The sequence below is a fragment of the Loxodonta africana genome, chromosome 20 (genome assembly GCF_030014295.1).
Source record: "Loxodonta africana isolate mLoxAfr1 chromosome 20, mLoxAfr1.hap2, whole genome shotgun sequence".
In the NCBI taxonomy this organism is placed as follows: domain Eukaryota; kingdom Metazoa; phylum Chordata; class Mammalia; order Proboscidea; family Elephantidae; genus Loxodonta; species Loxodonta africana.
Window position 1 is genome coordinate 13228512 of NC_087361.1, and position 16727 is coordinate 13245238.

The 16727-nt window shown below is 41.4% G+C and overlaps 1 protein-coding gene across 2 annotated transcripts in view; it reads right to left on the minus strand.

Annotated features, from left to right (window-relative positions):
• Positions 1-16727, minus strand: part of TMEM45A (transmembrane protein 45A) — a 115854-nt gene that overhangs the window by 31509 nt on the left and 67618 nt on the right. The window lies entirely within an intron of this gene.

Here is a 16727-nt window from a genome sequence, read left to right on the forward strand (position 1 = left end):
CAGCACCAAATGTGGAAGAGACCATTATAAATCAAAAAAACCAAACTCGTTGCTGTCGAATTGATTCCGACTCATAGCGACCCTATAGAACAGAGTAGAACTGCCCCATAGAGTTTCCAGGGAGCACCTCGTGGATTTGAACTGAACATACTACACCACCAGGGTTTCCATTACGCCATTAGCACTCACCAGATATCTGTGTACCCCTCCCCCACAGTCTCCTCCGGTTAGGTTGGAACCATGCTTCTACTTTTGGCCAAGGGACCATGACCAATAGTAACATGACTTCTATATCTCTCTGTTGCCCTACCTTGGCAACCTTAGCAACCACGTCTCGGAAGACATGCCCAGGACATAGGGGAAGGCCAACCAACCTGCTTCGGATTTTGGAAGAAATAACCCTTTGTCGTACTAAGTCATTGTTACCACAGTGTATTGTTACCACAGTTTAGCCCAGCCTATTCATAAAGATACAGAGACAAATCAGATTATACTTTCTGTTTACATCATTGCCACATACATTCTGTTTACACCATTGCCACATACATTCTGTTTACACTGTTGCCACATACATTCTGTTTACATCATTGCCACATACATTCTGTTTACACTGTTGCCACATACATTCTGTTTACACTGTTGCCACATACGTTCTGTTTACACTATTGCCACATGATGGAGTCAACTCTGGCTAGTAAACGGAAATACTCTCCATTTTTGGTCAGTGCTATAGAAAATCAGTCTTGAGTTATATCAGTTTTGGATTAGGCGAACAGCCCTCTTCGAGTGTATTGCACAATCAGCAGAATAATGAAGAGAGTCTAAAATCATTCTTGCCAATATGACATGAGGACAAATCCAGGAGAAACAAGGAAAGGGGATTTTGGGGTTACCCTGGCACATCAGAGAGTTTATCTCCTTTAGTGGGCACTGGCCCTGCCAGTTCAGGCCAGTCCCCTTTGGGCTACTTTCACATCCCATTGCCACAGCTGCAAAGCTTCAAGGGGAAACTGTGAAGCCTACCCAAACACTAGAAGTCTCAAATTTCCAGCTGAGAATTTAAATGGACATTTCAGGATACTCATCCCTACCCCTCGAGCCTCCTGTGAATCATCTGAACCATCCACGAAACTGGCTCATTATATCACATGATGCTAAATACAGGTACTTGTCTTAATTCTGACTCTAGTTAGTGACGAGATTTGGGGTATGTCCCTTAACCTCTTGAACCTTAGTTCTTAATTGTTAAAAGGAGGAGTTGAACCTAGATGATATCTGGAGTTACTTCCTGCTTTAAGATCCTTGGATTCTTAGCCTAACCACCACTTTTATCAGAGTGTTACTAAGCTCTCCCATTTATTTTGGTTTAGGCACCCATATGGGATTGAAAAATACATACAGACTACAAATTGTATGAACATTTCTGAAAAAGAACTTGGTATGTTTTAAGAAGCCTCTCAAGTTCTGTATCCTTTGGTACAGGAAGCTTATATACAAGAATTTATCCTAGTGAGCAGCCACCTAAGGTATATCTACTGGGTCCACCCTGTCTGGAGCAAAGGAGAATGAAGAAAACCAAAGACACAAGGGAAAGGTTAGTCCAAAGGACTGATGGACCACAAGCATCACAACCTCTACCAGACTGAGTCCAGCCCAATTAGATGATGCCCAGCTACCACCACCAACTGCTCTGACAGGGATCACAACAGAGGGTACTGGACAGAGCTGGAGATAAATGTAGAGCAAAATTCTAACTCACAAAAATCACCAGACTTACTGGTCTGACAGAGACTAGAGAAATCCCCAGAGTATGGCCCCCAGCCACCCTTTTTAAGTCAGTACTGAAGTCACTGCTGAGGTTCAACCTTCAACCAAAGATTAGACAGGCCTATAAACCAAACAACAGCACACGTAGCTCAACCATGTGTGGACAGGAAACCAAATGTGCACACCAGCCTACCAGCAAGGTTGAGAAGGCAGGAGGGGACAGGAGCGCTGGACAAATGGAAAAGGGGAAGCCAAGGCTGAGAAGGAGAGAATGCTGACACGTCATGGGGTTGGCAACCAATGTCACAAAACAATATGTGTATTAATTGTTTAATGAGGCACTAATTTACTATGGGAAGAAGGACCAGGCAGTCTATTTCTGAAAAGAATTAGCCACTGAAAAACTTATGAATGGCAGCGGAACATTGTCTGATATAGTGCCAGAAGATGAGCCTCCCAGAATGGAAGGCACTCAAACACAACTGGGGAAGAGATGCCTCCTCAAAGTGGAAAAAAAAAAAAAAAACCCAGTGCCGAGTTGATTCCAAGAGTCGATCTTAATGATCTGGATGGAGTAAAGCTTTCGAGATTTTCATTTGCTGATGTGGCATGACTCAAAATGACAAGATACAGCTGCAAACATCCATTTATAATTGGAATCTGGAATGTACGAAGTATGAACCTAGGAAAATTGGAAATCACCAAAAATGAAATGGAACACATAAACATCGATATCCTAGGCGTTAGTGAGCTCAAATGGACAGGTATTGGTCATTTTGAATTGGACAATCATATAGCCTACTATGCTGGGAATGACAAGTTGAAGAGGAATGGTGTTGCATTCATTGTCAAAAAGAACATTTCAAAATCTATCCTGAAGTACAACACTGTCAGTGATAGGCTAATATCCTTATGCCTACAAGGAAAACTAGTTAATAATGCTATAATTCAAATTTACGCACCAACTACTAAGGCCAAAGATGAAGAAATTGAAGGTTTTTATCAGCTGCCGCAGTCTGAAATTGATAGAACATGCTTTCAGGATGCACTGATAATTACTGGTGATTGGAATGCTAAAATCGGAAACAAAGAAGAAGGATTGGTAATTGGAAAATACGGCCTTGGTGATAGAAACAATGCCGGAGATCAAATGATAGAATTTTGCAAGACCAACAACTTCACTGCAAATACCTTTTTTCACCAAAATAAAACATTTTTTTATACACATAGACCTCACCAGATGGAATATGCAGGAATCAAATCAACTATATCTGTGGACTGAGATGATGAAAAAGCTCCATATCATCAGCCAGAATAAGGCCAGGGTCCGACCGTGGAAAAAGACCATCAATGGCTCATGTGTAAGTTCAAGCTGAAACTGAAGAAAATCAGAGCAAGTCCATGAGAACCAAAATATGACCTTGAGTATATCCACCAAGATTAGACTTGATGCGCTGAATACTAATGACAGAAGACCAGACGAGCTGTGGAATGACATCAAGGACATCATACATAAAGAAAGCAAAAGGTCATTGAAAAGACAGAAAAGAAAGAAAAGACCAAGATGGATGTCAGAGGAGACTCTGAAACTTGCTCCCGAGCGTCAAGCAGCTAAAGCAAAAGGAAGAATGTTGAACTAAAAGAACTGAACAAAAGATTTCAAAGGGCGCCCGAGAAGACAAACACATGCAAAGAACTGGAGATAGGAAACCAAAAGGGAAGAACATGCTGAATGTTTCTCAAGCTGAAAGAACTGGAGAAAAAAATTCAAGCCTTGAGTTGCAATAGTGAAGAATTCTATGGGAAAAATATTAAATGATGAAGGAAGCATCAAAGGAAGACAGAAGTCAATTGGTCTCAACCCACCTGAAGCAAGGAAGAGTAAAGAATACCAAAGACACAGGGTAATTATGAGCCTACGAGACAGAAAGGACCACGTAAACCAGAGACTACAACAGCCCAAGACCAGAAGAGCTAGATGGTGCCCAGCCACAACAGATGACTGCCCTGACAAGAAACTCAACAGAGAAACCCTGAGGGAGCAGGAGAGCAGTGGGATGCAGACCCCAAATTCTTGTAAAAAGACCAGACTTAACAGTCAGACTGGGACTGGAGGGACCCCGAAGGCCATGGTCCCCAGACCTTCTGTTAGCCCAAGACAGGAACCATTCCCAAAGCTAACTCTTCAGACAGGGATTGGAGTAGAATAAAAAAACAAAAAACATAGGGGATGGAAAATGATGTTAGTGAAGAACGAGCTTCTTGGATCAAGCAGACACATGAGACTACGTTGGCATCTCCTGTCTGGAGGGGAGATGAGAGGGCAGAGGGGGCCAGAAGCTACCCGAATGGACATGAGGAGAGAGAGTAGGGGGAAGAACTGTGCTATGTCATTAGAGGGAGAGCAATTAGAAGTGTATGGCAAGGTGTATGTAAATTTTTGTATGAGAGACTGACCTGATTCGTAAACTTTCACTTAAAGCACAATAAAAGTTAATTAAAAAAAGAAGAAGAAGAAGATGGAAGGAATACACAGAGTCACTGTACCAAAAAGAATTGGTCAATGTTCAACCATTTCAGGAGGTAGCATATGCTCAGGCACCTACAGTACAGAAGCAAGAAATCCAAGCTGCTCTGAAGGCATTGGTGAAAAACAAGGCTCCAGGAATTGATGGAATATCAATCGAGATGTTTCGAAAAATGGATGCAGCACTGGAGGTACCCACTCAGCTATGCCAAGAAATATGGAAGACAGCTTCCTGGCAAACCGACTGAAAGAGATCCATATTTATGACTATTCCCAAGAAAGGTGATCCAACCGAATGTGGAAATTATCTAACAATATCGTTAATATCACGCACAAGCAAAATTTTGCTGAAGATCATTCAAAAGTGGCTGCAGCTATATATTGACAGGGAACTGCCAGAAATTCAGGCCGGATTCAGAAGACGACGTGGAATCAGGGATATCATTGCTGATGTCAGATGGATCCTGGCTGAAAGCAGAAGAATACCAGAAGGATTATTACCTATGTCTTATTGACTATGCAAAACATTCGACTGTGTGGATCATAACGAATTATGGATTACATTGTGAAAAATGGGAATTCCAGAACACACAAATGTGCTCATGAGGAACCTGTATAGAGATCAAGAGGCAGTTGTTTGGACAGAACAAGGGGATGCTGAATGGTTGAAAGTCAGGAAAGGTGTGTGTCAGGGTTGTATCCTTTCCTCATACCTATTCAATCTGCATGCTGAACAAATAATTCAAGAAGCTGGACTATATGAAGGAGAACAGGGCATCAGGATTGGAGGAAGACTCATTAACAACCTGCGTTATGCAGATGACATAACCTTGCTTGCTGAAAGTGAAGAGGACTAGAGACACTTACTAATGAAGATCAAAGACCACAGCCTTCAGTATGGATTATACCTCAACATAAAGAAAACAAACATCCTCACAAATGGACCAATAAGCAACATCATGATAAACAGAGAAAAGATTGAAGTTGTCAAGGATTTCATTTTACTTGGATTCACAATCAACACCCGTGGAAACAGCAGTCAGGAAATCAAATGATACATTGCATTGAGCAAATCTGCTGCAAAGGACCTCTTTAAAGTGTTGAAAAGCAAAGATGTCACCTTGAAGACTAAGGTGTGCCTGATCCAAGCCGTGGTGTTTTCAATCACATCATATGCATGTGAAAGCTGAACAATAAATAAGGAAGACCAAAGAAGAATTGACACCTTTGAATTGTGGTGTTGGTGAAGAAGATTGAAGATACCATGGACTGCCAAAAGAATGAACAAATCTGTCTTGGAAGAAGTACAACAGAATGCTCCTTAAAAGCAAGGACGGCGAGACTGCGTCTTACATACTTTGGACATGTTGTCAGGAGGGATCAGTCCCTGGAGAAGGACATCATGCTTGGCCGAGTACAGGGTCAGCGGAAAAGAGGAAGACCCTCAACAAGATGCACTGACACAGTGGCTGCAACAATGAGCTCAGGCACAACAACGATTGTAAGAATGGCGCAGGACCAGGCGGTGTTTCCTTCTGTTGTGCATGGGGTTGCTATGAGTTGGAACCAACTCGACAGCACCTAACAACAACACCACAGTTTGCTCTGTAAACCTGCACCTAAAGCACAATTAAAAAAAAATAATTTATTTCTAAAGACATAATTGAAAATGCAGGTACCAAATTAAAAACAATATATATGTCTATAATTAGGATACTGATTAAATAAATTATGCAGCTACTAAAAACAACGTTTTTGAATATCTCAAATGATAGCGGACATTGTTAGGAAAAACAATAGGATAAAAAACCTAGGAGAAGGGGCTTTGGATTAAGACTGCCTAGATCTGAATACGTGACTTAACTTCTCATTGCCTCAGTTCCCTATTCTGTAAAATGGAACAAATAGCCATAGCTATCTCATAAAACTGTTGTGAGAATTTAAGTGAGTAACTCCAAAGCAAATAGCCTATAGTACTATTAAACAAGTTCATGTTATTCTCAGCCCGCCCCAAGCTACGAAGTAAAACCAAATGAGCAATTTCGGCACAGATGGTGAAAGGTTAGAGCTTTGAACCCGGAGAAAAACCTGGCAAAGTACTTCCAAAAAGCCATCCATTGAAAACTGTATGGAACACAGTTCTGCTCTGACACACATGGGGTTGCCATGAACAGGAATTTACTTGACGGCAACTGGTTTTTTGTGATTAGAACCCAAAAAACCAACTCCGTTGCCACTAAGTCGATTCCAACTTATCGTGACCCTAACTGCCCCACCGAGTTTCCAAGGAGCGCCTGATGGATTTGAACTCCCAACCTCTTGGTTAGCAGCCATAGCACTATGTCACCAGAGCTTCCTTTGGGTGGTTATTGAAAATCTGTCCTCATTAGCCTCCGTGTCCATCACTGTATTGTCAGAGATTACACAGCCTGTGTAACAAGTAATTAGGGCCTCTCAGAGGTTAGGGGCTAGGGGCACCTCCATGTTTTTAGGCTTCTGACATATTAAAAAGGAAGAAATGCCAAAACAGAGTTACAAAAATTACGGTTGCTTTTAAATGTTTAGATTTAACTAATTAATCCTTTTAATACACACATAAAATGTAATGCCCATGTTGGACATAACATCAAAATTTAAATCGGAGCCCCTTATCGAATGTAAAGTTTCAGACCAAATAGTCCTCCTGACCCACCTCTAAGACAAGCTTTAAGGTGCCTGCTGCCCAGGGCTGAGATGATCAATATATCTGAGCGCACTCCTTGAACTGTAATAGACAGGCAATGGGCAAAGTTGAAGGTTTTTGAAGTGGGATGATCTTGAGCGATCAGAGCAGGGAAAGAACGAGTCCTTGTTCCTATTTCAGTTATAGAATTTCTGTATCTGCAGTCTTTTCATCTGAAACAATCTGATGGCTCCAATATTTCTCTGTTCAAAATACCCAAAAGAAATGAAGTCAAAGCAGGCTTGCTATACTTGCCAGGCTAAGGCACAAACGGTTTGCACTTGACTATAAACCAAAACGTCTGACAGTTCAAACCTACCAGTGGTACTGGGGAAGAAAGGCCTGGCAATCTGCTTCTGTAAAGATTATAATCAAGAAAACCCTCTGGAGCAGCTGTACTCTGTAGCATGTGGGGTGGCCATGAGTCAGCATCGACTTGATGGCAACTGGTTTGGATTTGGTATTTTGGAAAAGACTCAACGGACCCAGTTATTCCTGGGAAAAAGAATGGCATTCATTTTACTTCGCTTTCATTGTGGAAAAGCGGGGGCAGGGGGAGCCCAAACCCTCAAACATCACTTCACTCTTATCTCCTAGAAATCATTATCTATAAATCCATATTTTTTTCCCTGCATCACTATTGCCTGCAGGTACAGCTGTTTGCTTTTAAAAAGCCAAGGAGTCCAGAGTTGGATTAGATCTAAACCCAAAGAACAGACATGTTTCTCTTTGAAGGAAAACTTAGGGCTTTCCTCACCCACAAAGCAGCCAGCAGAAACCCTAGGAAAATCACCAGTCCAGGAGACAAGGAAGTCCTTCCTCAGCATCCCCTCTCACTGATCCCACCACTTGTAACCTCCTGGGGAAAGGGCTCACCCAGGCCCGAAACAGTGGGCTGTGACATTAAATCACTGGCTTCCATATGCAGTCATCCTAAAAACTCCTGTTGTTCATCCAGAGAACGCCTCCGCTCCTGATGACACCAAACATGATCCTCTGGGCTGAAGATAAGAAACAATCCTGATACCTTCGTTGAGCCCTTTTTTCTGGTGCCCTACACCCCACCACACACACACACACGCGCGTGCGCACGCACACACACACACACTCTGTCTCACGCACTCACTAACCAGCCAAAAAGAAAATATTTTAAAACTCTAGCACTGAGGGATAAGACTGGGCAAGTCCCAAGATCTAAATCAGCTGTTAGATTTTAATTCTCAGTATTAGGGCCACACAAACTAGAGCCCAGGCACAGGAAAACAGATTCTACAGGGTGGTTGTTTTTTCGTTTTTTTTGGTGGGATCTTAACCAAATGGGCTAACTTCAATATGAAATAAATACCATTATGGGAAAAAAATTAAACTAGAATTTTATCTTAAGCCACCATCCAAATAAAATATTCCTAAATCTTAATTAACAACTCATGTTTCAAGACACTTCTGTAAATTCCAATATGCTAAACAAATTTGAACTATTTCTTGAGCTTGACTATACCATTTGCCTGAACACTCAAAGCAAAATGTATACAGTCGTATGTAGTTTTAAAATGTTTTGATTTGCCATCATTCCTTGCCAGCACTTTCTCTCCCAAATTTCAACTGTGTGGAAAAAGTTGTTTCTAGTTAAGTCCTTACCTTCACACCTTGCTCAATGTCAAGTCCAACTAAGTTCTCTTCTCCAAGAATTTACAATGTTTGCAGTCTCAAGAAGCAAAAGCAGAGGCTGACTGGCCCTAAATCTAAAACTGCCAACTTCTCCTTGGAGGACTAACCGATGTGCTCATACCTCTCCAGCATGAAGACAAGATAAGCCTGCGGAATGCATGTATGAACTTATATTCAGGGAACACACCCTTTGAACATCCTTCCTTCCTGTGCACACACTGTGCCATAGACCAGTTTTAGATTAGACTCATCTTGTCACCCCACCCACCAGGCCACTGGCTCAGTGGTTAAGAGGTCAGTCGCTAACCAAAAGGTGGGTGGTTCAAATATACCCACTGCTCCTTGGAAACCCTGGGGGCAGTTCGACTTTGTCCTACAGGTTTGCTATGGGTCCGAATCCACTGAACAGCAACAGATTTGGTTTTTGTCTTTTGGTGAGAACTGAAGCCAATGGAGAGCAGGTGATCTTTGCTGCCTCTCTTCCAGAACATCAGGATGGACAGAGGCAGTAGTAACGTCAAAGAGAGTGTTTGGTAAGTCCTGAGAAAATAAACTATTTCCTAAACTTCATTGCCTCTATCAAGACGATGCCACAGGTGCCAGCATTGGAGTCATGTCCAAACACAAGTTACAGGAATATGAAAAGATGATGGAACAACACTTTGTGTGTCAGGCAATGAAGCTCCAAGCTTTTAGAACACTCTGCTAAACATGTCCAAATGGTTGAAGCAACTATTGGAGAGCAAACATGGACTCTGCCCTCAGACAGCTTACAATAGATTGAAGAAACCAGGCAAACAGAAGTACTGACCTATGCCCCTAACTAACAAACTGGTTACAAGTTTTGTGAGAATTGTTAAGACGGCTGGCATGCCTGAGATGGGGAGTGGGCTCCATATGAAAAGGACGCACGGAAAAAGAGGTAATTCTGAAACAGTATAGTGGAAAAGGAACCCAAGTGACCAGAAGGCAGTGGGAAGGAAGCATCTCAACAGTGAATGGCCTAAGCGGAAGCAAGAAAGCAGAAACAGGAGCTTTGGTCTGCAAGATGGTTTCTCATTCACTCGCAGCCCAGCCTAGCCCATCACCGCAACCATGAGAGCATGAGTGTGTTTCTTGTCTTTGCAGCTAGTACTGCCAAGGTGCAGGAATCTCATTTGACTACAAAGAAGAAGAGCAGGAAGAATCACACAATGAGTTCTAAGACACCTGGAGCCAAGACTCTGATGTTTGCAAATATATTGAACAATTCAGTCCAGCCAATTTAACCTCATTATGACTCATGTAGAAAATAGGGATGAGTGATGCTTTCTTGTATGATACAAATATTAATGAGATAATATTGAAATACGTTTTGACTTACTAGAAAACATTCCTCTATCAATTTATTCAGTTGTTAAGGGAAATTCCACAGCCCCTTATAGGCTCTCATACTTTCAGACCCTAATGTTCTGGACATAATCCTCCTCCCTCCTCCCCGCCCTCCCCCGCCTGGTCCCCTCTCACCACTCCTACACGCCTTGGCACCACTCGCTGTCATTCATGCCTCATTCACACTCAGTGAGTACCAACTGCACTCAGGCACTGTGCTCCATGTACAGCGGTAAGAAGACACAATCTCTGCCTCAAAGACCATACAATATGATAGACAATTACAATTATTAGAAAACAAAAAGAGACTTGCACAGAGTGAAATAGAAACAAAGAAGAGGCAACAGTCTGACTCTAATCAGGAGAGCAGCCTTTATCCTGTCCTGTCTGTATCCTTGGTTAAGTGCTAAGACTGCTAACCAAAAGGTCAGTAGTTCAAACCCACCAGGCACTCTTTGGAAACTTTATGGGGGAGTTCTACTCTGTCCTATAGGGTTGCTATGCGTCGGAATCAACTTGATGCAACGGGTTTTTGGCTTTTTGCTCTGTATACAGGTTTTATTTCCCCTATCGATGTTAAACCCATGATGAGCAAGAGCTATATCCCCCAAAATGCTTTGCACCTAGTTAGCACTCAAAGGACAATCTATAAATGAATGAGCCCCTGCCTCCGTCCCCACCTCCCCAAACACTGAGGACCCCCGTTTCCCCTACAGCAGGGTCTCTTCAAGTGTGTCCTGTGGTGCAAGCACTATCAGAAACAGCTGCAGGAATTAATAGGACACAGGTTCCTGAGCCTCATGCCAGCTGCTGAATCAATAACTAGGGGCAGACCCAGGATTCCGCATTCTTAAACAAGCACTTTCTGATTGATTTCTATGTATTCTACAGCTTTGAGAACCAAAAGCTTAAGCTATGTGGAGACACAAAGATGCGGAAATTCAGGTGTGACTTATCATCATCATCACCGCTGCCCGTTTGTCTCTCATCAGTCACAAGCCCTGATGTGCTCACTCATGGAGCCTCACATATGGGCAGACGTGGGCTGCTCAGCAGCTGCTCCCAAGGCCTCAATGATAATCTGGCTCAACCAGAGGACAATTAGATAAAATTATTTTATTTTACCTAATCTTATTTTAATCTCTTCTATACCTCTGCCTCTTGTTTAAATAACTAAAACCATCCATGGCACAGGTCAACTATTCTTATCCAAACATCCAAAATGACAAACAGAACTCTCAACTTGAAAATATTGAGGCCGGGTGAGGCAGGCCGAAGACCTGCATTGTAAAAAATAAAATGAACACTTCACCAAAAGAGTAAAAACAGAACTTCCAGGCTGGGAAAAAATTCTGGATAGGACATATCCAACAAGGATCTCATCTCTAAAATCTATAAAATACTTCAACACCTCAGCAACAAAAACACAAATAATCCAATTAAAAATGGGAAAGGATATGAACAGACACTTCACCAAAGAAGACATTCAGGCGGCTACCATACACATGAAGAAATGCTCACAAACATTAGCCACTAGAGAAATGTAAATCAAAACTACCGTGAGCCATCATCTCACCCCGAAATTACTGGCACTAATCAAAAAACAAGGAAATGATAAATATTGGAGAGGTTGCAGGAAGATTGGAACTCTTATTCACTGCTAAAACCACTGTGGAAAATGATAGGGCACTTCCATAAAAGCAGAAAGAGAAATACCATATGATTCAGCAATCCCACTCCTAGGAATATATCCTAGCGAAATAAGAGCTATCACATGAATAGACATATGCATACCCATGTTCACTGCAGCATTGTCACAACAGCAAAAAGGTGGAAACAACCGAAGTGCCCATTGACAAATGAATGGATAAACAAATTATGTTATATACACACAATGGCATAGTGGTTAACAGTTCGTGCACCGGCAGTTCGAATCCACCAAGCACTCCTTGGAAACCCTATGGCGCAGTTCTACTCTGTCCTAAAGGGTCAGCATAAGTCGGAATCGCCTCAGTCGCAACAGGTACACACAATGGAATGCTACCCAACTGTAAAGAACAATGATGAATCTACAAAACATCTCACAACATGGGTGCATCTGGAGGGCATTATGCTGGGTGAAATAAGCCACTCACAAAAGGACAAATATTGTGTGACATCACTGTTATAAAAACTCAAAATTGGTTTACCCACAGAAAAAAATAATCTTTGATGGCTACGAGGGAGGGGAGGGGTGGAGAGGGGGAATCACTAACTGCATAGCAGACAAATGTTCACTTTGGTGAAGGGAAAAACAACACACAATATAAGAGAAGTCAGCCTGACTTGACCAAGGCAAAGTCATAGAAGCTTCCTAGACGCATCCAAACACCTTGAGGGACTGAGGCTCAGGGATAGGGACCATAGTCTCGGGGGACACCTAGGTCAATTGACTTAACATAGTTTATAAAGAAAATGTTCTACATCCTGCTTTGGTGAGTAGCATCTGGGGTCTTAAAAGCTTGTGAGTAACCGTCTAAGATACATCTAGTGGTCCCATCCCGTCCTGAGCAAAGGAGAATGAAGAAAACTAAAGACACAAGGAAAATATTAGTCCAAAGGACTAATGGACCAAAAGTACCACAGCCTCCATCAGCTTGAGCCTAGAAGAAACAGATGGTGCCCAGCTACCAACCCCCACGGACTGCTCTGAGAGGGCTCACAGTAGAGGGTCCTGGAGAGCGAGAGAAAAATATAGAACAAAATGCAAATTCATAAAAGACCAGACTTACTGGTCTGACAGAAACTGATGGAACCCCTAACACTATGGCCACCAGACACCCTGCTAACTCAGAACTGAAGCCACTCCCTAAGTCCACCTTTCAGCAAAAGACTAGAAAGGCCTATAAAAGAAATAATAACACACGTGAGGAACGTATTTCTTAGTTCAATCAAGTACACGAGAACAAAGGGGCAACACTTGCCCAAAAGCAAAGATGACAGGGCAGGAAGGGACAGGGAAACAGGACAAATGGACACAGGGAACCCAGGATGGAAAGGGAGAGAGTGCTGACACATTGTGGGGATTGCGACCAATGTCATAAAACAATTCATGTATAAATCTTTGAGAATAAATAAACAAAAATAAAATCAACAAATAAAAAAAATGCAAACAAATGTCATGTTGTCACCTGCTTCTAACCAATTATTCAAAGTAAATAGAAGACTGGGATGTTTGTTAGCAGTAGTACACCTGAGATCTGAAGGAAGCCACCTTTTTTTTTTTTTTTTTAAATTATGCTTTAAGTGAAAGTTTACAAATCACGTCAATCTCTCGTACAAAAATTTATATACTCTTTGATATGTATTCCTAGTTGCTCTCCCTGTAATGAGACAGCACACTCCTCTCCAACCTGTATTCCCGAGTCCATTCAGCCAGCTTCTGCCCCCCTCTGCCCTCTCATCTCCTCTCCAGTCAGGAGCTGCCCACATAGTCTCATATGTCTACTTGACCCAAGAAGCTCACTCCTCATCAGTATCATTTTCTGACTTATAGTCCAGTCCAATCCCTGTCTGAAGAGTTGGTTTTGGGAATGGTTCCAGTCTTGGGCTAACAGAAGGTCTGGGGATTGTGACCTATAGGGTCCTTCTAGTCTCAGTCAGACCTTTAAGGCTAGTCTTTTTATGAGAATTTGAGGTCTGCATCCCACTGCTCTCCTGCTCCATCAGGGATTCTCTGTTGTGTTCTCTGTCAGGGTAGTCATCTGTTGTACCCAGGCATCATCTAGTGCTCCTGGTCTCAGGCTGATGGTGTCTGATTTATGAGGCCCTTTCTGTCTCTTGGGCTCATAATTACCTTGTGTCTTTGGAGTTCTTCATTCTTCTTTGCCTTAGGTAGGTTGAGACCAACTGATGCATCTTAGATGGCCCCTTGCTAGTGTTTAAGACCCAAGATGCCACTCTCCAAAGTGAGATGCAGAATGTTTTCTTAATAGATTTTATTATGCCAATTGATCTAGATGTCCCCTGAAACCATGGTCCCCAAACCTCCACCCCTGCTACGCTGGCCTTCGAAGCATTCAGTTTATTCAAGAAACTTCTTTGTTATTGGTTTAGTCCAGTTGTGCTGACCTCTCCTGTATTGTGTGTTGTCTTTCTCTTCACCTAAAATAGTTCTTGTCTACTATCAAATTAGTGAATACCCCTCCTTCACCCTTCCTCCCTCCCTCCCCACTCTCATAACCATAAAAGAATATTTTCTTCTGTTTAAACTATTTCTTGAGTTCTTATAATAGTGGTCTCATACAATATTTGTCCTTTTGCAACTGACTAATTTCACTCAGCATAATGCCTTCCAGATTCCTCCATGTTATGAAATGTTTCACGGATTCATCATTGTTTTTTATCGATACTTAGTATTCCATTGTGTGAATATACCATAATTTATTCATCCATTCCTCCCCTGATGGGCACCTTGGTTGCTTCCATCTTTTTGCTATTGTAAACAGTGCTGCAATGAATATGGGTGTGCATATATCTGTTCATGTAAAGGCTCTTATTTCTCTAGGATATATTCCAAGGATTGGGTTTGCTGGGTCATATGGTAGTTCTATTCCTAATTTTTTAAGAAAGGGCCCTATCAATTTCCAAAGTGGTTGTACCGTTTTACATTCCAACCAACAGTATGTAAGTGTTCCAGTCTCTCCACAACCTCTCCAACATTTATTAGTTTGTGTTTTTTGGATTAATGCCAGCCTTGTTGGAGTGAGATGGAATCTCACTGTAGTTTTGATTTGCATTTCTCTAATGGCTAATGATTGTGAGCATTTCCTCATGTATCCATAAGCTACCTGAATGTCTTCTTTAGGGAAGTGTCTGTTCATATCCTTTACTGATTTTTTTACTTGGGTTATTTGTCTTTTTGTTGTTGAGTTTTTGCAGTATCATGGAGATTTTAGAGATCAGGCTTTGATTGGAAATGTCAGAGCTAAAAACTTTTTCCCAGTTTGTAGGTAATCTTTTTACTCTTTTGGTGAAGTCTTTGGATGAGCATAGGTGTTTGATTTTTAGGAGCTCCCAGTTATCTAGTTTCCCTTCTGGTGTTTGTATAATGTTAGTAATTTTTATATACTGTGTATGCCATGTATTGGGCCTCCTAGCATTGTCCCTATTTTTTCTTCCATAATCTTTACCGTTTTAGATTTTATATTTAGGTCTTTGATCCATTTTGAGTTCGTTTTTGTGCACGGTGTGAGGTATGGGTCTTATTTCATTTTTTTTTGCAGATGGATATCCAGTTATGCCAGCACCATTTGTTAAATACTGTCTTTGCCCCATTTAACTGACTTTGGGCTTTTGTCAAATATCAGCTGCTCATATGTGAATGGATTTATGTCCGGATTCTCAACTCTGTTCCATTGGTCTATGTATCTGTTATTGTGCCAGTACCAGGCTTTTTTGACTACAGTAGCGGTATAATATGTTCTAAAATCAGGTAGTGCGAGGCCTCCCACTTTCTTCTTCTTTGTCAGTACGGCTTTACTTATCCAGGCCTCTTTCCTTCCATATGAAGTTGGTGATTTGTTTCTCCATCTCATTAAAAATGTTGTTGGAATTTGGATCGGAATTGCATTGTATCTATAGATCATATTTGGTAGAATAGACATTTTTACAATGTTGTGCAAGGTATGTTTTTCCACTTATGTAGGTCTCTTTTGGTTTCTTGTACTAGTGTCTTATAGTTTTCTGTATATAGGTCTTTTTCATCTCTGGTAGGATTTATTCGTAAGTATTTTATCTTCTTGGGGGCTACTGTAAATGGCAGTGATTTGGAGATTTCCTCTTCGCTGTTCTTTTTGTTGTTGTAGAGGAATCCAACTGATTTTTGTATGTTTATCTTCTATCCTGATTCTCTTCTATCAGTTTCAATAGTTTTCTTGAGGATTCTTTAGGATTTTCTGTGTATAAGATCATGTCATCTACAAATAGAGATCCTATTACTTCTTCCTTACCAACCTGGATGCCCTTTATTTCTTCATCTAGCCTAATTCCTCTGGCTAGGGTCTCCAGCACAATGTTGAATAAGAGTGGTGATAAAGGGTGTCCTTGTCTTGTTGCTGTTCTCAAGGGAAATGTTTTCAGACTCTCTCCATTTAGGATGATATTGGCTGTTGGCTTTGTATAAATGCCCTTTATTACGTTGAAGAATTTTCCTTCTATTCCCATTTTGCTGAGAATTTTCATCATGAAGCGTTGTTGGACTTTGTCAAATGCCTTTTCTGCATCAATTTATAAGATCATGTGGCTCTTGTCTTTTGCTTTATTTATATGATGCATTACATTGATTGTTTTTCTAATGTTGAACCATCCCTGCATACCTGGTATGAATCCCACTTGGTCATGGTGAATTATTCTTTTGATATGTTGTTGAATACTATTGGCTAGAATTTTGTTGAGGATTTTCGCATCTAAGTTCATGAGGGATATAGGTCTGTAATTTTCTTTTTTTGTTATGTCTTTACTTGGTTTTGGTATCAGGGATTTGCTGGCTTCATAGAATGAGTTTGGGAGTATTCCATCCTTTTCTGTGCTCTGAAATACCTTTAGTAGTAGTGGTAACTCTTCTCTGAAAGTTTGGTAGAACTCTTCAGTGAAGCCGTCTGGCCCAGGGCTCTTTTTTTGTTGGGAGTTTTT